Genomic DNA, 22,652 nt, shown 5'->3' with positions numbered 1-22,652 from the left:
ATGGAATCCATCAGTGGCTATCTTACCTGGTTCCAAATGAACAGAAATCGTCTTTTGTGAAGTCCAATTTCGTCTAGAGAAAAATGTAATGCACTTCCTGATTCCACGAAGAGAGCGTACTATCACGAATGATTCAGTTGCTCCACCAAAATATCTAAGTATTACAAATGTGCGGTATTTGTCACAAAATAGCTAAAAAGAACAGAATAATTATTGATATTATATGGGTAATGTAAAGTAGGATTCCAGTAAAGAAATAATTTCAAATTTCCAGGTTTCTTGAAATGTAATTCGTTTATTTCATAAAAATCCAAGTTATCCTTATAAAGGAAACTATCCTGCCAGAAGTTATGCAACACATAATTATGAAAAAATATATATATAATAATAAATAAGTATATAAAAATAAAGTACTAGTCACAGAAATTAATGTCGCGTAAGGTCAACTTTGTTTGTAACTACGAAATATGAGCATTCACTTTAAAAATATCACAGGATAAAAGACCTATTTTTCCACTGTGAGAAATTCTCTTTCAGCATCTTATGTTGACAACATCATAAGCATGCAGTCATGGTAACCTCAAGATCAGTATTAGTAGCCAATGAATGATGCAAGAAAGCAAGCTTATACAGCATCAGCAGAAAAAAAAAAAAAAGCAGCCAACTCTTCCCATATCACCTGTCTATCCCTTCTAACCGATTGCCTAGTTCGTCCTTGAATTTATTTAAACTACCCGCCTCAAAAAATTCCAGATGGAGTTTGTTGCAACTGTCTGCAACCATTCTTCCTAAGTGGGAATTAATGCCACCTCATACGTGTAGTCAGAGCAAGAGGAAGGATTCCAACGGCATTGAGTAATCCTTACTCAATCTGTTTAGAGCCGTAAACACCTCAATCAGGTCACCTCGCAGCTACCAAAAAAAGCTGCAATTTGCAGAACCGAAGCCTTTCTTGATAGACCACTCTTTTATTCCCCTCACCAGTCTCATTGCCCTTCTCTGCACCCATTCCAACAGATCCACGTTCTTCCTGAAATGAGGTTACCTGACCTGTATCCAGTACTCAAGATATGGCCCAACAAATGCCTTATATAATGGGATAATCATCTCCTTATCCCTACTAGCAAAGTTTCTGTATATCATTGACAAAACCCCATGAGTTGCCGTAGCAACCTGTCTGCACTGCTCAAAGAATTTCATAATTGATTGCACAATTACCACCCCAAGGTCTTCCTCATTCTCCACTACATGAGCATGGTATCACACAGTTGGTATGTTATTCTGGGATTACTGCTACCTGTATACAGTACCTTGCATTTGTCATTGTTAAATTTCAACTGCCACTTCTCAACCCATCTGCCTAATTTTGCTAGATCTTGTTGTAGTAGCATACCTTGATTACTGTCATTAACCATCATGCCAACCTTGGTATCATTTGCAGACTCTAAGATTAAATCTAACATGCCTTTATCAGTATCATTAATAAACATAGAAAAGAACATTAAATTAGACACTGGATCCCGAGGGATCCCACCGATAACGTTAGTTCAATTAGAACAGCGTCCATCGATAACAACTGTGTCGAGTCCCACTCAGCCATCCTTTTATCCATACCAATAACTTGCCCTTAATGCCGCCCTGCTCCAATTTGTACAGCAGTTTTTTTTTTTTTTTTTTTTTTTTATGTGCAACAGTATCAGAAGTTTTCCTGAAAGCTAAGTAGATGATATCAAAATTATTTTTTGCATTTATTTCCTCTGTTATTGTGTAACAGTATCTAAAGAAATTGTTCAGACATGACTGCCGTATTACTAAGAATTGCTGTGTAGATGTTCCTGCTTTTTCTTTAACCAGTGACTTCATTAATTTCTCTGGAACAGAAGTTAAGCCAACAGGTTTGTAATTACTCATTGATCCCCACTTATTGATCCCCTTTTGTGAATTGAGGATAAATGAGCACATCCCCAGTCCATAGGTACCCACTGAATCCAAGGATGATCTCATAATAACAAAATTGAAGCAGTCCAAAAGAATTTTGTCTATTACCTTTCGTTCCGTAATCCCCACGGACTGCAGCTGTGCAAATGTATCCCCAATTCACAAAGGGGGATCGAAGGGTGACGCGACTAATTTCAGACCATTTAGTTTAACTTCTGTTCAGGTTAAAATAATGGAGTCACTGGTTAAAGATGCATTGCAGGATCATCTAGACAAGACTGCAGCAATAATTCAGACACAGCATGTATTTGTTACTGGAAAGTGTTGTCTGACAAATTTGATTGGTTACAAAGGAACTGGATGCAAAAAATAATTTTGATATCATATCATATAGCATGGAAGACTATTGTATAAATTGGAGCAGAATGGTATTAAGGGTAAGTTGGTACAATGGATAAAAGGGTGGTTGAGTGTGGGAAGACAGAGGGTGGTAATAAATGGACGTTGCTCTTCGTGGATTAATGTTATTAGTGGAGTTCCACAGGGTTCGGTGTTGGGTCCACTGTTGTTTTGTATATTTATGAATGATATTGATGAAGGTATATCAGGCTTAGCGTTGAAGTTTGCAGATGATACAAAGGTTGACCGGGCTGTTAATGACAGTAATGGCAGTGTTCTACTGCAACAGGATCTAGAACGTTTGGGCTCAGAAGTGGCAACTGAAGTTTAACATTGAAAAATGCAAAGTACTGCGTATGGGTAGAAGTAACCCCAGAGAAACGTACCAACTGTGTGGTATTAAACTTAGGGTGGTAGAAAATGAAAAAGACCTGGGAGTAATTGTGCAGTCAGATATGAAGTTTTCTGACAATGCAGACAGGGTGCAAGAGCAGGTCATGGGGTTTTGTCAATGATATACAGGAATTTTGCTATCAGGGAAAAGGAGGTGATTATCTCTTTATATAAGGGATAATCACCCTTATAAAAAGTAATCACCCTTGAGTACTGCGTACAGGTCTGGAGGCCTCATTTTAGGAAGGATGTAGATTTGTTTGAGCGTGTACAGAGAAGAGCAACAAGACTGATGAGGGGAATGAAGGGATCCTCTTACCAAGAGAGGCTTAAGTTCTGCAAATTGCAGCGGCTGGAGACTAGGCACCTGTGAGGTGATTTGATTGAGGTGTATAAGGCCTTGAATGGGTTGAGCACGCTGAATTTTGATGCGATTCTTCCACTTGTTCAGATTACGAACCCAAGGGGGCATAAATCCAAATTGAGGAAAGACAGTTGTAGAATAGATGTGCGGAAATTTGCCTTTAGCCACCGTGTGGTTAATTGCTGAAACAAACTTCCATCTGTCGTTGTGGAAGTTGATAGGTTAAATAAATTTAAGGAGGAAGTGGACAAACATTTAGAGGGAATGGTTGTGTGAATTTTTTTTTTTTTTTTTTTTGCTGATACTGCATAAGCTCATACGCTTGCTTTCATGCATCACATGCCTGTATTACTATTACTATCATCTATTTTATCGCTCAGTGTATTATGAATCGCTGTGTGATTACTTTCATCTGAGACCTCTGTGCACTAGAAAAGTTATTGCTGACATCACCCTTCTAGCCAAAGTAATCACTGGAACTTATGAAGCATCTGATATCCTTAGCAAAATCAACTTAAATGCTCATTTTCATTTCATTTGCAGACAAGTCAGGAACCTTACACTGTTTCGCCTTGACTCTGCTAACAATGACTTTATGAGGTTCAGTTCACTGAGCAGAATCAGAAAATCAGCAATGACTCTCTCATTGACTTTTTTGACAACTGAATCACTGATGAACTCCATCCACAAGTTTGCTTCGTCTCTTCAACTGCAAAGTGACTAGCTCTAATCTAATTATTGTAGTTTATTATTATTATTTGTTCTATTATTTTCCTATTCCATAATTAATTTATTTATTATTTGTTTTACCGGCAACCTTTTGTAGAGGTATGCATTAGGTTAACATATGATTTTAATATTTTGAATCTATATAATGTTTATCTGTTGGATCTCTTGTTATTGTTATCAGTTGTGTTCATTGTTCTGCTTTCAGATACACCTGTTTACTTTGGCTGACATCAGATATAATTGTATATTTAATTGCATATTTGCTGTACTTCCCCGAATATTTGCTGTACTTCCCTGACGCAAGCTGGCGTTACCTCCATCTGACATTCTGATGTAATTTAATTTAATTTTTATTTTACAGGTTACTACTACCTTTTTAATTTCTTTAATTTGACCCTCTTTCTTTTTGGCCTTTGGCTTTTCGTGTGTTTTTATCTATTATATGTATTACAAGATATATATATATATATATATATATATATATATATATATATATATAGGTTATTTGATTAAATTGCTTTGTTTTGGTCGATTTAATCTATTTATTTATTTTCTATATACGTGTTTAGGTGTATAGGGAACAGGAAAACCAGTTAGCATGTGTAGTCTAAGCTCTTCCTGGAGGTCTGTACATGTAATGCAATGCTGCCAATAATAATAATAATAAATATTTCAAACAAACATTAAATAAACATCAATTCAATGTCAACTAACATCCTTTTACCTGGTCATCTACCCGCTACTTCATGCAATGCTAATAATAATAATAAATATTTCAAACTAACATTCTTTTACCTGGTCATCTGCTCAATGCTATGAAGTAGCACTCAATGCTACTTCATAGCATTGAGTGCTTATGAAGCATTGAGTGCTTATGAAGCATATAGCATTGAATGCTATATGCCGCCACACCACAAGTGAATAACACAAAACCTAGCGAATCCAAACACCACAACCTCCCATACAAAGAAAGCTACGGAGAAATCCTTCGACACCACAATAAACTAAAATTTAAAAAATGTAGCAGTAACTTTGCAAAACATGTCCACAAATGCATAGCGTACACCAACAAAATGACGATAGCACACCAACTTTCTGCCACACAAAAAACATCATCTACTTAATTACTTGTAAAGCATGCGGAATACAATACATAGGACAAACCAGCACAGAACTACACATAAGCATAAACCTACACCGATCACAGATAACGAAATATGGAGAAAATCACACAAAAGGCAACAATGCCAACACCGGAGACAAATACACCAACGAAATAAAATACAAACACTTTCAAAAACAGAAATTCACCAATATAACTATTGCAGTCCTAGCCATAATAGAAAATACAACCAAAAGAGAAAACATGGAGGACATGTTTATAATAATGTACAAAGTCCTATACCCATACGGACTTAATAACAGATTCAATGGCAGAAACTTCACATACACCAACCCCGACCAATGTACATACACTATCTTTCAGCTCAACAAAAACTGGCAGAAAAATGGAATAAAACAGTAAAATTAGACAAGAAAACAACGAAGATAATAAACACAAAACAAAAAAAAACCTAAATGACTTCGAAAAACTCATCACAGAATGGATTACTGCTATTCTGTGATGAGTACAGAATGGAATACGGACCCCATCAATGTTAAAAACATCCACAACACCCTATTTACGCTAAAAATCAGTAAACTAAAAGCACTAAACGGAGTTCACCAAAAGCTCAACATTCAGAACATACACCTCAACCATACCTTAGAAGATGTATTCAAATTCAGAATCGGCACGGATTACACAGATAGAACAAAAAAAGAATATTGCACAATCAAATTCCTGAACCGGACATTCGACCATGTTAACATCCATGGCATTATGGATAACACTAAGAAGTTCCTACCATCAAAAACATTAGCATAAAAGTTAGAAATAGTTTCACAAAACCGATAGGCATAACAATTTGTAACTACAAAAACACTATTAGCAATATGAACCACACAGAGCAAACTTGCCACTGCCGAGATAAGAAATATAAAAAATACATAGATCCACATCATAACCACATCATCACAGGCGACCTTAGCATTATAGAGGATCACACACTAAAATAAATCATGGAAAAAGGAACCAAATTCAGACCCAATAGCCCAACCAACTTAATTAGCACACGAAAATCTATATACAAGGATCTGCTACAATTCGTATTCAAAACTGCATACAAATTTAACACACCTATAGAGGCATTCCAAATACGGGTAAACAATACCACAGAAAAAAATCATGAATAAATTCCAAGAAGTCTTAACACTACAAAATTACGTTAAGCAATATAATTTAAAAAACATTAACCACAAGACGAAAGAACTAAAAAGCAAATTCGTTATAACAAACACAGACAAGGCCAACAACAACTTTAGTATAATTTGCAAAAAGTTTTATATAGACACAATTACAGAAGAAATGACCCACAGTGAGACATACAAACAAATAAACTCTACACCAAACAGCATCAGCAAGAAAATCATAGTATTACATAAAAAACTCAAACTGAAAATACCTTCTTGCCTCACTTTAATGCCACTCGAACGAAAACATATTCGGCTTTATGGGCAGTAAAACAAGAGATCTCCAACTTCCATAACCCGGACCTTATCATCAAATACATTCTTCGTTGTATTTTCCCAATTCCATTATATGCCTCGACTATATGGTCCTCAGCACCCTCATCATACCAAGCCAGGTTCCTCTCCCTGGAATTCTGGATCTTGAAATGGCTAAATAGGGTTGCCGGGCTAACACCTACAATCTCAAAATCTGTTCTGGTCACCAATCTTAATACGCTTCCTTGGAGGTATCACATCATCTCTAGGAACCTTCTTACCCTCTCTCAGCTTCTATCCGGAAAACTGAGGTCACCCGATATTTGGGATATCATCGCCAGACCGTCCGACAGGAGAAGATGCCAGTCCAACACCTCCCCATACAGATCGAAGCTGCGTAGCATGTCCTCCTTGGACAACATGTTTCCACACAACTCCTTCCAAATATTTAATAGATTAGCCATAGACGCTGAGAAACTTTGCAAGGACAGAACCTACAGATCTTCCATTCTTGCAGACATGTATGCCTTAGTCATGCTCTAGGTGGACTCTCTGTGATACCGCAATATCCACGCTTCGATGTATCCGGATGCACTTTTATTTGTTGTAACTTTATGTTTCTGTACTTGTTGTAACTTTATGTTTCTGTACTTGTTGTAACTTTATGTTTCTGTACTTGTTGTAACTTTATGTTTTTGTACTTGTTGTAACTTTATGTTTTTGTATTTGTTATAACTTTATGTTTTTGTATCTTCACCAGTGGCTGTTTAAGGCCGTATATTGTATCTGGCTCTGTATGCAATGCATATGTCTGTATTTTATGTTTTTTTCTCTGTATATAACTCATGTCCTCTAGCTGCATAGCTGTAAAAGGACATTTCTTCGGAAATAAATTGATATTAATAATAATAATAATAATATTACAAAATACCCATTCATTTACTGGATCCCCAAATTTCACAAAATACCCACCGGAAAAAGGTTCATCACATCAGGTAAAAGCAGTTACATAAAACCTTCCAGCAATCTATTGGAAGACAAACTTAAAATTATAATTAGCGAAATAACTAACACCAAAATCATCACCAACAACAAAAAAATATCTAGGTTACATCCAAAACAAAAGCAACAATATCAGAAGCACCTACGACTTCAGAAACCTCTTCACTAGCACTTCACATGACAATCTAATTAAAGTCCTCTTGTACTACTTTCAAAACCACCAAAAAATTTGAAATGCAATAAACAATACTGGCACGATCTAATCAATCTCAACGTCAAAAATAACTGCGTAATGATGGGTAACAGAATCTACCTACAGACTAGAGGAATAGCCATGGGATCGTGCTGCTCCTGCGCAATAGCCAACCTTTACTTACACCATTTTGAAAATAACATCCAAGAAGAAATCAACATATATAGATATATCGATGACGTCCTAGTCATCAACTACGACAACTTCGAAACATTAGCCCAGGAAATATACCCCACAGACCTTAGCATTGAACGTACCAACCCAAACAGCAACCTACAAGCCTTTTACCTCGACAGCCAGATCACTATCAACAAAGACAATATCGACACTAAACATTATGACAAAAGAGACTACTTCAACTTCCCAGCCATAAAGCTCATCCACTGGGATAGCAACATTGCTAAGCACATACAAGGAAACACAATTAGGAACCAAACAACTAGATTAATAAACATATGCAATAATACAGAAAATGCAACGGAAGCAATTAAAAAACTACTAAAAACCCTCACCAAAAACAATATACCCGACAATTACAGCAAACACCACATTAAAGCGGCCATACATAAGAACATCAGAAATCAACCCCAACATCTGCCCATATAAAATTATTGAATACACCATAAAACAGCTTTAAACCATCAGAAGCCAAAAAGTCTAAATCAAATTAAAAAAAGCAGGATAAATACTACCTAAATTGAGGTCCGGATTTATTACGCTCAGAAGAGGCTCGTCTTCTGACCGCACTGTAATCCGTCATCCTATACTAACCCACCCATCAAAATTAGAACCTAGAAAACTTAAGAAAGCCAAAAATTTTGAAACTGGAAAAATAGCATCATACAAAGAACACATTTAATCTAAACAGCAAAAGGAGACACAAGGTAAACATTCACTTAGGTATATATGTAAATAGCTATCCCCTAGGACAATACGGGCCATTATGCCTTAGAAAAGCTATACCGGCCCTGCCCAAGGGATAGCAATATCAAATTCATGTAAATAGTATTAATCACAACGTAATTTTCTAATATAAATATATGTATATACATAAAACACATCAATTCAACTCAGAAGAATTCCCCCCGACTTCAGCCCCCCCACCCCGGCAACCCTCTCAGACTTGCAACTATATCGCCCCACAGCAATAGCAACATCACGCCATAACAAACAATAGGCGCGGCTGCGCACAAAAAACCGATCGGACAATAAAAACAAACAGACATCGGGACAGGCCACCACAGGACAACTGGCCGTAAGTAAAAATCAGATATCTACCCGTTGGGCTTTGTATCACCCATACCAGTTTGCTGATTCCGATTATAAAATTTAAAATATTTCTAAAAATTAAAATTTAAACTATAAACTGAATTAAAGATTATCTAGAATTAATCAATTAGGTATAAAATAAAAATATCACTATAAAGGCAAAACTGATAAAGGTATAACAGAAACGGGTAATTATGAGACATTCCTTTAATCTGGCTATCGACCCGCTCAAAGCTCCCAATGAAGTAGCGGGTAGATGACCAGGTAAAAGAATGTTAGTTGACATTGAATTGATGTTTATTTAATGTTTGTTTGAAATATTTATTATTATTATTATTATTATTAGCATTGCATTACATGTACTGACCCCCAGGAAGAAGTTAGACTACACATGCTAACTGGTTTCCTGTTCCCTATACACCTTAACACCTATATTTAAATTTAACACCTATATAGAAAAGTTTAAATTTAACACCTATATAGAAAAGTTTAAATTTAACACCTATATAGAAAATAAATAAATGGATTAAATTGATCAAAACAAAGCAATTTAATCAAATAACCTATAATATCAAGCACGTGTAATGTTCAATATATATATATATATATGCATATGCGCATGCATACATCCGTAGCAATTTGCTGCTATGGATAAAACCATCCCTTTATCTATAGCAGCAACTTACCCTTAATATGCTGCGCCTCCGTAGCCAGGTGGGAAGGAGCAACAGTGCGTAGTACACGCTTCTTGATTAGACCGGGGTTCGAGCCCGTCACCACCAAATTCGGAGGATGCGGAAAGGTCAGGGAATGACCACCGCATATTCCCGGAGCAATATGGCCCTAGTTGCTAATGCTCCTAAAAACAACAACCCTTAATATGCTCCAATTTATACATCAGTGTTTTATGTATTAAAAGCTTTCCTGAAATAGAAGTATATGATATCAAAATAATGTTTTGCATCCAGTTCCTCGTCTTATCAGATTGATCAAACAAGATTTCCCGTTAAGAAACCCCTGCTTGTTTGAAGTATAACTGCAGTCTTGTCTAGATGGTCCTGTAATGTATCTTTAACCAGCGACTCCATTATTTTCCCCAGAACAGAAGTTAAACTGACAGGTCTGTAATTACTCCTGTTACCCTTTGATTTTCCTTTTTAAATTGGCGATACTTCAGTCTGTGGGGACCTCCTCTGAATCCAAAGATGCCCTTATATTTATGGCCGAGGGTTTGCTTATTTCCTTTGCTGCCTCCCTTCATTTAATTGGATAGATCCCATCCTCCCAGGTGCCTTTCTTATGTTTAAATTTAACAATTTCTCTTTCACTTTACAAAATCATTTAGCTCCCTGTTTGGGTCTGATAAACTAGTGGCCTCCACTTCTTCATGTGTGAATATAGATTTCATTCAGTTCGTCAGCAACCTGAGAAAGATCGTCAAAAGTCAAACAATCGATATTTTAAATAAGAAAAGAAAAAGTTTAAATTAAGTAAAAAAAAACTTTGCTTTTTTTCTTTGCATCCTTTGCTAAAGATTTCACATAATCATCATAATTTCACATAAAAGTAAGTTGCAGACTAATTTAAAAATAAAAGATGTAAACGAAGTTTATAAATAAACGAGGCCCCTTAACCTCTTGTACATCCGGAACCCAAGTACTTTTTGCACGGCTCTGCTTGTAGACACCTGTTAACAAAGATTGTGAGCTGACGAAAATCGCAATATTCTTTACAGAAAATACTTATTCGAGCGAAGATAGCAAGGTTTTTCCTCCCCCAGAAACTGGGATTTTTTTTCGTCCAGCAAAACAGGCAGATCGATTAGAGAACACACGCAATTTACAGACATAATATATATATACGGGTATATGTAAGAAATTACGCGTGGCCCTAATATAATAATTTGAATTTTGTCACAGAACGTTCTAACTTCGCCAAAAGTCGGTCCACTTCGCTTGAGTATCACTTGAATATCAGTTCCATCAGCGTTTTATACTCCCAGGTAGCAAGCCCAGCTTGAAATACCTGACAGCCTTAAGGACCTCAAGGGTTGAGTAGTCTTTAGGAGCTACTAAGCAGATGTTTATGGAGGCAGCCGCTTAAAGAAAATTGCAATTTTCAGTAATTAAAGAAAGTTGAGAATCTGTGGTTGTAGATTCCTGACCTGGTCTGCCAGGCTCTTCCGCCCTCAAGAGTAAATTGCAAAATCCACGAGAATCACACCGTCGGCTAAGCAGCAAAATGTCAATCTCTTAGAGTAGTATTCACGTGATTGTGTGTAAGTTAAGGACACAGCTTACAAAAAAAAATTCACAGTACTTCACTTAAGTTCACTTTGCAATTACCACAAAAAAATGTTAGTACTTGCAGCTATCAGCGTATTATACATACTCTCCATCTACCAACTATTTGCCGAAACATAAGTAGTTGTAGGTGGCGTTACCATTCCGCAAATTAAATGATCAACATGTGTATTAATGCCTATAAATTAACTTCTTCCGGATTCGTTATAAGTCGTTGGGAACTAAAACACACCAAATCATACCTGCATAATGAGCTAATCCACGATTTTTCGTGGAGATTGCATGAATAAATAAGGTCATCATATCCATATCCAAATTCGTTCACATCTTCATAATCAAAATCGGTGTTCTTTGGAAACTGCAAGAAGAGAAATGAAGCTGAGCTTATAATTCAAAAAACAGGCAAGTTAAAGTTATTTAACCAGGTTAAAATTAGAATCATTTCAAATAAAATGGACGATAAAATATAAAATTTCACAACCAAACCACACAATCAGGTAGATTTGTTTGCAGAACTGTGTACAGTTCTCCTAACAAACTAACTTATTGGATGCATGATACGCGTCTACGTTTTCATTTGACTCTTACGTTATTTTCAAGGTATTAAGATTTCATGTCGCGTGGTATCGTCAGTTTGTGACTTACTATTTTAAACACCATATTTAATAAATTTGTTTAATTTAAAATACTTACTGACAGATTTGGTGGATTCTCCTTACAGAAATGTGGATGATTTTCACATAACAGGGTGATGTTTTGAACGGTTTCGCACCGATTCGGATTCTTTTCGCAGAATGATTTTCTCGGAACCCTGAAAGATAAGAATCATCACTTTTCAGTCCATTCTTTATTGTTTACTTGTTTCTTTTCAAACAGCTTAGGCTCTTATTCTGTCATATGCAAAGTAAAGGTAATAAACGGCTCAGTTTTCCAACTTTAGTGCTCATTAGATCATTCTAGCCTCTTAGCGCAATTGCTAGAATGACCCTAGCCTCAGGAATTCTGGTGGAGAATTCTCGATACATCATTTTGATGTTTACTTTCAGGAAAGCTGAGATTTTTAGAATTTTTTGAAGTGATTTAAATGAGTGTTGTAGACCTTCCTGAATCGCATGTTTAGCAATATTTCTAATGAATTCATATGGTGTGCAAGCCTAATTGGTTAGAAATAGTTTTAAAATTTATCGCAGAACCTTTTGAGCTGCATGAGTCTCAGTCCTGCTGGATCCTTGTGATTTTATTGGCTCTCTTCGAAGTGATCACCTTGGACGCATGTCTAGGAGACATCATCATCATATTATACTAATTTGTTTCACGAGCAAACGCTCATCAACAAAAGTAACTAAATTTAAAAACAACCACTTGTCAACGAAAAACTAAAATCGACCACTTAGCCTGCTCCCACCAGCTAAAAAATTTAGCTATTGTGGGAACAGTTACCGCCCCTACCGCGGGGAGGTGGGTCATCTACTATCAATTGTATATACGCCCATAAACTCCAGAATAAAATCTCTCATAAAAAACACCAACTTCTGCACCATTAAACATTTCTCTAAAAATCTAATTTCTTTATAACATTATACATCATCCATACATTTCTAATTTTAAACACTTCATTGACAAAATATAAAAATTCTTTGTAAATTGCTAGGTTCCTAAGGAGCCTGCACGGCTCCAATATCCCTCCACCAACTTTTTGTCTTAATCGTTCCTTATGTTGCTCATAGAGAGGGCATCTCAATAACATATGCTCACTAGACTCTGGCTGTCCACAATCACAGCTATTGCTCTCCCTCAGTCCCAACTTATGCAACTTAACCCTGAGTCCATGCCCAGTTATCAACATAGCCGGAAACACTCCTAACATAGACCACTTCTCTTTATTCACCAATGTCAAGGCATCAGGAAGAAACTGGTAAGTATCCCTACCGGCATCAGACTGTGCCCACCGGCTCCGCCATACATCTTCTATTTCTCTCTGGAATCGCCTGCGTTCCAGTTTCAAATCCCGCAATCCATAAGTTTTTCCCTCATCAGGACAAGCCCTAATACTACATAACTCTGCAGGAGAATTCTTCTTTATATGGTATATCGAAAACCGCTTTGCAATCACCAGATCAACTGGCATTTTTCCTGTAATAACCTGCAAAGCCTCAGTGGACACAGTTCTGCATGCCCGAGAAACTGCTAACAATGCCAGTCTTTGTGAGGCGCTCAGATGTCTTCTAACAAATACATGAGCAATAGCCGTTCCCCACGCTCCGCACGCATACGTGACAATTGGTAAATATATACATTGATATAACAACTTTATAGCCTTCCCTCGTAAACCCCACTCAACCAGTGTTGCCATTTTAGCGGTTTTCCCGCTAGATTTAGCGGAATTGCTTCAGGTTTAGCGGATAAAAATATGAAATAGCGGATAGCGGATTTTTTAGCGGGAAGAGTATAAATGTTCAGCATTTTATGTATTTTGGCAATGTAACATTTATATTAAGAAATATTCATTTAAGAAATATTTAATTAATTGTTCAATTAATTATTTAATTAACAATAAAAATAATTCATAATTGAAATAGTAGGGATATCATATTTCATAGTTTTTTTTTTATAAAGCGAAGAATCGGTTTTATATTATTCTGGATTTTCCTGAGGAGAACCCCAACAATTTTACGTAGTTACGCTCGCGGTCAAACGACCTGATCATTGGGTCATAGCTTTAAATTGTTGAATCAAATCTAAAAATGTGGAAAAAATTCTAATGACGCCTTTTTTTGAAACAGCGAAGGAATGGCATTGGATAATTTTTCTTCGTCCTATTTGTTTGGCTTCCAAGAAATGCGATCCGAATTACCGACATCTCTTTCAACGTTTCTAATAACCACAGAGCAATAAGTAATAAGTAATAATTATTTCTAATAACCACAGTGTAATAATATCTTAGTATAGTCAGTCCTCGTATAGCACGATAGTTGTATTCCTAGCAACCCTCGTGCAATGCAAAATCGTGCGTTTAGTAAATCCACCAGCCAACAAAATCAATTTAAATATTTATACAGTGCCATAAACGATGGTGCAGATCCGAAAAAGATAGTTCATTCGTGTCAAACAAGATGGTTATCCATTGAAGTTGCTATAACAAGAATTTTAGAACAGTATATTGAATTAAAAGCCTATTTTGAAATAACTCGTTTGACTGACAAATGTTATACTGCAGAACTTCTTTATTCAATGTTCAAAGATGAAAGTAATTTAGCATATCTTTTATTTTAAAATCTATCTTATCTGAAGTACAAAGAGTAAACAAATCTTTTGAATCAAATACTGCCGATCCTACATCATTACTACATGATTTAAACATGCTATTGTCGATGATTGCCAATAAAATGTTTTTACCAAATACACATATTGAAAGGATAGAAGAAGACATTAATAATTATTTAGACCCTAAGCCATATTTAGGTTACCAATTTGAAAGAAAAATAAATGAGTTAATAATGAATAAACTTATCAGATGAAACGGCAATAAGAGAGAGAGGTCGTAATTTCTTGATTGATTTGTATCTACAATTAAACCAACGCCTTCTGGACAACATAAAAGAATTAGAAAAAATATCATTAATCTCAGTTAACAATATATTAAAGCAACAAAAAGAACCACTGATAAATTTATTACAAAACTTAAAATTGTCTGAAGTAGAAATTGAAAAAATTGAGTAAAAGTATATAAACATTACTCTCGTTAAATGGGAAAACATCAACAATACAATGAAGTTTTGGTCAGAAGTTTCAAATTTTTCGAGATGCAAGCGGTAAAAATCCATTTAAAGAAATTAGCGATTTGCATTGGGTATTTTAATTTTGCCATTATCCAATGCAGATGTGGAAAGAATATTCAGCAACTTAAATCTAGTAAAAAACAAAACACGCAACAGAATGAGTGTTGGCACGGTTAATGCAATCTTATCAGTACGATACGGGCTCGAAAGAGTTGAAAAGTGTTGTAAAAATTATGTTTTACCTGAAGAAGTGCTTCGCAAAATAGGTACACAAGAAGCATATGATGAGGAGGTATTGAATTTCGAAATTAATTTAGATTTTTAGATATTGATTTTATATTAAAAACAGAAAAATAAATAACTATTTATATATACTATTTGTTTGTTTGTTTTTATTCACTACAAAGTACGAACAAATGAAAATTCAAAAAATTTGGCGGGTCAAGTGCTAAAAATAGCGGATTTTGAGTATGCGGCTAGCGGGAAATATTATTAAGAGTTGGCAACACTGCACTCAACTCGTACAATTCTTTTGATTCTTCCATATACTTTTTTCACCTTCTCATGCAAGTACTTCGCATGGGGAACAAAACTAAGTCGCTCATCCAACATTATCCCCAAATACTTGGTTTGAGTACAATATTTAAGGGACCGCCCCTTCACCCTTACAGTGGGATTTCTATTACCACTCAATCTGCCCCTAAGTAACATACAAACTGTCTTCTCTTTTTATATAGTTAACTTATTTAAGAGAGCCCAGTCATCCAACTTTTCCAAAGCTGTGCTTTTGTTTCCAGACTAAGCCTGGAATCACCTTGAACCATGATTAATACATCATCTGCGTAAGCCACTATCTCCTCCTCACCCCAATCCGCATTCAAAATTTCATGAAGCACGAGATTCCAAACCACAGGCCCAAATATCAAGCCCTGTGGCGCACCTCGCTCTATGACTTTATTTACCACTCTAAATTTATTCCGCACCTCCACTATTCTGTTGGAGAAGTAGCTACGCATCAGCCTATATAAGTTTCCTGGGCATCTCATTTGCCTAAGTCTTGGCAATATACTCTCCCACCACAAGAGATCAAAGGCGCCCCTAAGTCAACAAATATTCCCAATATATATCGACTCTGACTATTTTTAATGACTCTCAGCACCTCCGACAAGACATCCTCGGTCGACCTGCCAGCCTTAAATCCATACTGTTTTTGAGAATTCAGCCCTGCTTCCCAATATCTTTTATTAATTCTGCCTATCATCAATCTCTCCAGCGTCTTTCCTAACACCGACAACAAGGCTATGGGCCTATATGACCCAGGGTTAGCCACATCTTTAACCCTATTTTTTAATAGAAACTTCAAGGTCGCTTTTTTCCAGCAATCTGGATAAAAGAATTAAATACTGAGAATTAAATACTGAGAGCAATAGCCAGGACCAATTTTTTGCCATTTTCTGTAAAACCTCCATAAAGATTTCATCACCGCCTGGAGCCTTTCCTTTCTTAGCCGACATCAAGGCGTTACTAAGCTCTTCCAGTGTGAAATCGCCCTCCTCTTCATTAGCAACATAATCCAAATTTGCCTGCCTAGTACATGCCTGGCCCGGTGAGTCGTCTTGAGCATTATCTCCTGGAAATAAGACATTCAAGATTCTAATCATAGAATCCTCCCAGTTCATTGTCTCGGATCCTTCTAATTGAATAGAATACGCTATTTGCTCAACATGTACCTTTTCCATCATAATCTTGTAGGGGAGACCCCAAGGATCTTTATTCCCATCTACCTGAACAAAATCTTGCCAAGTCTGAGACTTTGCCCTCCAAATCTCCCCCACATATCTATTTTTCCTATCCTGATATTGTCGCCTGTATACCATCATATCCTCATATCCCAAGCGTCTTGCACGCTGATACTTGTGTCTTAGCCTAATCACCTCTCTCCTAGATGCCTCAAGACTCCCACTCCACCAAGGCACAGACCTTAACTTTTTTCTTTTGTTTTATCATGGAGCCGTACGAGGCTCCCCTCAGAACCTTTGTTAAAATTTCCGCTCTCTCATTAACTGAGCCGCCGGACCACACACAATCCCTCCCTCGCAATCTACTCTGGATACCGCTAACCAGCCTATGACAGTCCAGGGACTTTCTAACCAATCTGCTGGATCTACTATCCACATCACTCCGTACTGTGTCCACCAATTAGCATTAGCATTAGCATTAGTAGAGGCATTTGATGCAAGAAAGCAAGCTTATGCAGCATCAGCCAAAAAAATTAAAGTAAAATAAATAAATAAATAAATAATCACTTCCACTTCACCCCTCTGTTCGTTCGAAATACCTGTCCAGCCGAGCCTTAAACTTATTTAGGCTATCAACTTCCACGACAAGGGATGGAAGTCTGAAACCTACCAACCACCCGCTGGCTAAAGGCAAATTTCCGCACATCTATCCTACATCTGTCTTTCCTCAATTTGAATTTATGCCCTCTCAGGTGATTATTCTGAGCAAGAGGAAGAATCCCATTAGCATTGAGCATGCTCAAACCATTCAAGGCTTTATACACCTCTATCAGATCACCTCGCTGCTGCCTAGTCTCCAGACACTGTAATTCGCAAAACTTAAGCCTTTCTTCGTAAGAGCACCCCTTTGTTCCATTCATTAATCTTGTTGCCCTTCTCTGTACTCGTTCCAGCAGCTCTACATCCTTCTTGAAATGAGGTCTCCAGGCCTGTATACAGTACTCCAGGTGTGGCCTGACCATTGCCTTATACAAGGGAATAATCACCTCCTTATCCCTGCTAGAAAAATTCCTATATATCATTGACAATACACCATGAGTTACTCTTGCAGCCCGTCTGCACTGCTCAGAGAACTTCATATCTGCCTGCACAACCACCCCAGGTCCCTTTCATTCTCTACCACTGTCAGTGTAGTACCACAGAGTTGATACGTTGCTCTGGGGTTGCTGTTTCCCATATGTAGTACTTTACATTTGTCAATGTTAAACTTCATTTGCCACCTCTCAGCCCATCTGCTCAACCTTTCCAGATCCTGTTGCAGCAGCATAGTGTCAGTAGTGTCCTTGACAACCCTGCCAACCTTCGTATCGTCTGCAAACTTGGACATTAAGCTCGATACACCATCATCAATATAATTTATAAATACAGAAAACAATAAAGGACCCAATACTGAACCCTGAGGGACTCCACTGAGCAGTGTCCATTGATTACCACTCTGTCTTCTCCCCCTCAACCACCCCTTTATCCATAGCAGCAATTTGCCTCCAATGTCACACTGCTCCAATTTGTGCAGCAGTCTTCCATGTGCAACAGTATCAAAAGCCTTTCTAAGATCCAAGTATATAATATCAAAGTTATTCCCTGCATCCAGTTCTTTTGTGACTGCATCATAGTGTCCAATCAAATTGGTCAGGCAAGACTTCCCCTTAACAAAACCATGCTGTGTCTGAGCTATAACTGAAGTTTTGTCTAGATGATCCTGCAGTGCTTCTTTAACCAGTGCCTCCATTAATTTTCCGGGAACAGAAGTTAAACTCACAGGTCTATAATTACTTGTGTCAGCCTTTGATCCTCCTTTGTGAATTGGGATCACATTTGCACATCTCCAGTCCATGGGTACCTCCCCTGAGTCCAAGGAAGCTCTCATAATTATGGCTAAGGGTTTGCTTACTTCCATTGCTGCCTCCTTTAATATAACTGGATAGATTCCATCCACCCCAGGTGCCTTTCTTGTGTTTATCTTCAACAATTTCTCCTCCACTTTACTCTCAGTTATTACAAGATTCTCTAGCTTACTGCCAGAGTTGAATACACCTCTGGCATTCCCCTCGCTGAATAACTCCTCATGTGTTAATGTCGATGCAAAATATTCATTTAGTTTGTTAGCTACCTGAGCAGGATCATCAACAGTTGACCCATCAATATCAAGTGGACCAATCTGATTCATCCCCTTCCTTCTAGAGTTTACATAAGTAATTCAAATACTATAGCCCTATGGTCGCTTGTCGTCCATCCCTCTCGCACTTCCCAACCCTGAGTTTTATCTAACATATTTTCCGAACATACTGTCACATCAATGTTCGACTCGCCATTTACTGTTGAGAACGTACTTAAGTTCATCGGACGATTCACGACCCAGAGCCTATTTGCAGTTAAGCACTCTTCCATCATTACTCCCCTTGGATCAGTCTCATTGGCATACAACAGCACAGAGCTAGCATTGGAGTCAATGCCAAACACTATTCGCTTATCTTGGAGCTCAGTACAAATTCTATCAATGTACCCCAAGTACACTCCTAGGTTATCCCTGAACTGACAATACAGACTTACCAGATAAACACTATCAAAAGAACCTATGACCTCCACGCATACACCATGCGTGAAGGTCAATCCTTGGATCTGTGTTACCACGAGGTCAGGGTTGCACGCGATCACAGCAGCCTGACAACCATGCCCGTGCTGTGCCACCCTATAATCCAGTGGATACCCTCGCACCACTTCATTTACCCTGTTGTTTTTTTTTTTTTTTTTTTTTGGTAGTTATTGGCGCATCGGCTTCTGTGGCCATAATGCACCTCCCAAGGTTTTTGCAGTACTTTGATCCAAGCCCGAGGCGGGATTCGAACCCGCGACCTTTGGGTTGCCAGGCAAGCACTTTACCCACCCGGCTAGCCTGGTCGGCATTTACCCTGTACGGCTCTTGTACAAGGAGCAGGTCACAACCCTCTTTTCTTGTCCTAACAGCCAGCTGCAACGCAACCTGATAAGAGCGTTGACCATTAATTTGCACCAATTTCAACTTTTGATATTTATTATAATCAAAACTTTTATCCATTTCCTCGTTTATTTTTAACTTGTTCTTTATATCTCAAATATTCAGGGCACTCTTTGCTCCCAACAGAATGGTCAGCGCTCCCACCTTTCCTCTTACAATTTACACACGTTGGTACATCCCGCTTCCTAGGACAGTCATTAAAAAGATGGCCCTCTCCCGCACAATGCCGACACACCAGCTTGGCCTTACAATTTCATGAAACATGTCCAAACGCCAAACATCTAAAACACTTGGTTAAAAACATTATCTCTCTCACTTTATAAGAACACCAGTTAATATATACTCGTCCCCTCTCCACCAAGAATTTCCTAAGTCTCTCTGGAACCTCCAATATCCAATTCTTAGTTTCTTTGTCTAAAACTCAAGCCACAGACCTCACTGTGATATCCTTTAAGAACCGTTCCTTGTCCATTCCTGTTTCATATCCATTTTTGGAATATAATTGCTCAAGAAATTGCTCCTTTTCTATATCAGCTTCAACATCATAAATAATAATCCGACTACCCGCTTTCTTTGGAATTTCCACCTTCATTCCTTGATCTTTTACTTTCTGACAATTAATCAGACACTGCATATCGTGACGGGAGTCGAACTCCATCATCACTCCCTTATCTCGAATTGTCCGAAAGTTCCTCACTTTTATGTCCTGCAATTCTGGACGTATTGTCTTCAAAACCTCAGTCTTTACTTCGTCACTTGTCTTGAATTTTTCCGAATCAGCCTTAATAAACAACACATGTTTTTCCTTTTCCACTCTTTCTGGCGATTTGCCTACCACTTTTAATGCTTCAGCAAATGTCTTTTTTACTTACACTGTAGAATCATTCTCCTTCAATCTTGCCTTGAGAACCTGATTCTCCACATATAGTCCAATAGCTTTCGATTCCAACACGTCCCAAAATTCCAGAATAGCATTCATTGCTGCTCTATTCACTTTATGACTGTCATTAAACATATACTCATGAAGCTCCTTCCGAACAACCTTAATCTCCCTGAACACTTCTCCTACCTCATCCTCATTATCACTTTCGACACGAATTCGCTTGGTTCCAGAACGCTGTATACTTTCTGTAACCTCCATTTCACCCTCAATGGATGAGCTTGCTCCATCTCTCTGAGACTGGACAGGAACAGGTTCCATTCCAGGTGGAGAGGAATCAATAATTAACGCTTCCGGTTCAGACATGCTCACAGGCCGCTAACCCAATGGCAGCACAGCCACGGGCACAGCAGAAATAAAACAATATAATACAGACAATATGATAACAACCTGTGCTATTAAGTTACTCGCTTGACTCGCAAACAAGAAAGTGTCAGCACCCCGTGAAGACACGGATAATGCACTAGTCCACCCCAAATTCTAACAGAAATTAATACTACCCTCAATATATTTGTGGGCCAAGATACACTCCTCAATATTCACAAGATAAACACACGCACTCCGCGAAAACACTGACTGCTCTAGTTCACTTGTTAAAAACACAGAAACCCTAGTCCTTTTCTACCTCAGTTCGGCCGTACTCGACGGCACCGGTTTCTCTTCGCCGGCCAGGAAAATCCTGGCCGCCCACCCCGCACAACGTTGATGTGGAAACCTCCTAGAAGATCACAAGCACTGACAAAGTTAGTAGTACAGTTTTGTTCTATCACTTTATTAAATCACTCACTAACAGACGCTGTGCATCCGTACCATTCTTCTTGGTCGCGGGGCATGTCTAGGAGACAGTCAGTATTTAAATAAATAAATTTTCTGTTTATACTCCGGGACGACCAAACGGTCAGAGGAGTTCACAAGAAGAGAATACAAGAAACAGCACCATATTCAGTAGTCACGGGCTTGAACCCCGGTCACTCAAGACACGTGTACTTATGCAACCGCGCGCCTGACTACTAGGCTACGGCGGCCTTTTAGATATGACAAACGAAAGGTGCCTTTATCTTAATACCTTAATGTCGGGATCCTGCAGTCTTTCATTGTCTGCAATGTGCATTTTGTATTTACCCAGCACACAATATAGGATAATATATTAATTCGAAGGAAATCTCATTACTCGTGCAGTGAAAAATATGCTCGATGCTGTATTGCGCTAGTGCTTGTATGTTGGTGAGATATACCGTAGAAAGAGATTTTTTGACTCTTTGAAACTGAAACAACTTGAAATTGGAAAGAAAATTAAGAAAATGCTTTGCTACTTACGGATTGGCATTGCATATTGTAATCGCTGGTAACTCTATTTCATTTACAAATTCCTCTTTTCTTTCTTCATAGCAGGGATATTGCCAGTAGAGTGAAAAGAATTCATTTGTCTGATATAAAAATCCTCCCAGACAAGCACACAAAATAACGATTTTGATTATTTTTCGTGTCCAGTTTGTAGTGGTCACAATTTCACCGACACCAGTCACTAGCGACGATTTTAGCAGATTGGCAGCGTATTGAAATTTCTCTCCCATTTCCAAATAACCACTGCACTCGTTTAGACATCTCTCTGGAAAATAAAATAAGTAGATGTTAGTAATGAATGAGTTCAAAAATTGAGGGTTATTTAATATCGTGGCGTAAGCACAGCAGATATATTAGTTACTTTCAGTTCAGTATTATGCAATTAATTGTATGAATCATTGAACGTAGTATGATGGAAATATGACATTGTATTTAGGAAAGAGGTAGCATAACCCATATTTAATGATGGTTAAATTTAATAAAAATGGGTGAATTATTTATTTACAGACTTCTCACTCACAGGGCATGCAGACCCTAC

The 22,652-nt window shown here is 37.7% G+C and overlaps 1 long non-coding RNA gene across 1 annotated transcript; it reads right to left on the bottom strand.

Moving 5' to 3' along the window:
• Positions 1 to 73: 73 nt before the first annotated feature.
• LOC150078869 (uncharacterized) lies at positions 74 to 22,185 on the bottom strand. Its single transcript, XR_016547563.1, has 4 exons — positions 22,088 to 22,185; positions 11,951 to 12,068; positions 11,500 to 11,615; positions 74 to 154 (listed from the first exon to the last, which is right to left on the bottom strand). It is a non-coding gene; the product is annotated as an uncharacterized LOC150078869 (long non-coding RNA).
• Between the last annotated feature and the right edge of the window lie 467 nt (positions 22,186 to 22,652).

The sequence above is a fragment of the Mastigoproctus giganteus genome, chromosome 10 (genome assembly GCF_048544385.1).
Source record: "Mastigoproctus giganteus isolate SK-2022 chromosome 10, ASM4854438v1, whole genome shotgun sequence".
Taxonomy (NCBI): Eukaryota; Metazoa; Arthropoda; class Arachnida; order Uropygi; family Thelyphonidae; genus Mastigoproctus; species Mastigoproctus giganteus.
The sequence above is the reverse complement of the archived record's forward strand: the minus strand, read 5'-3'. Positions and strand labels throughout refer to the sequence as shown.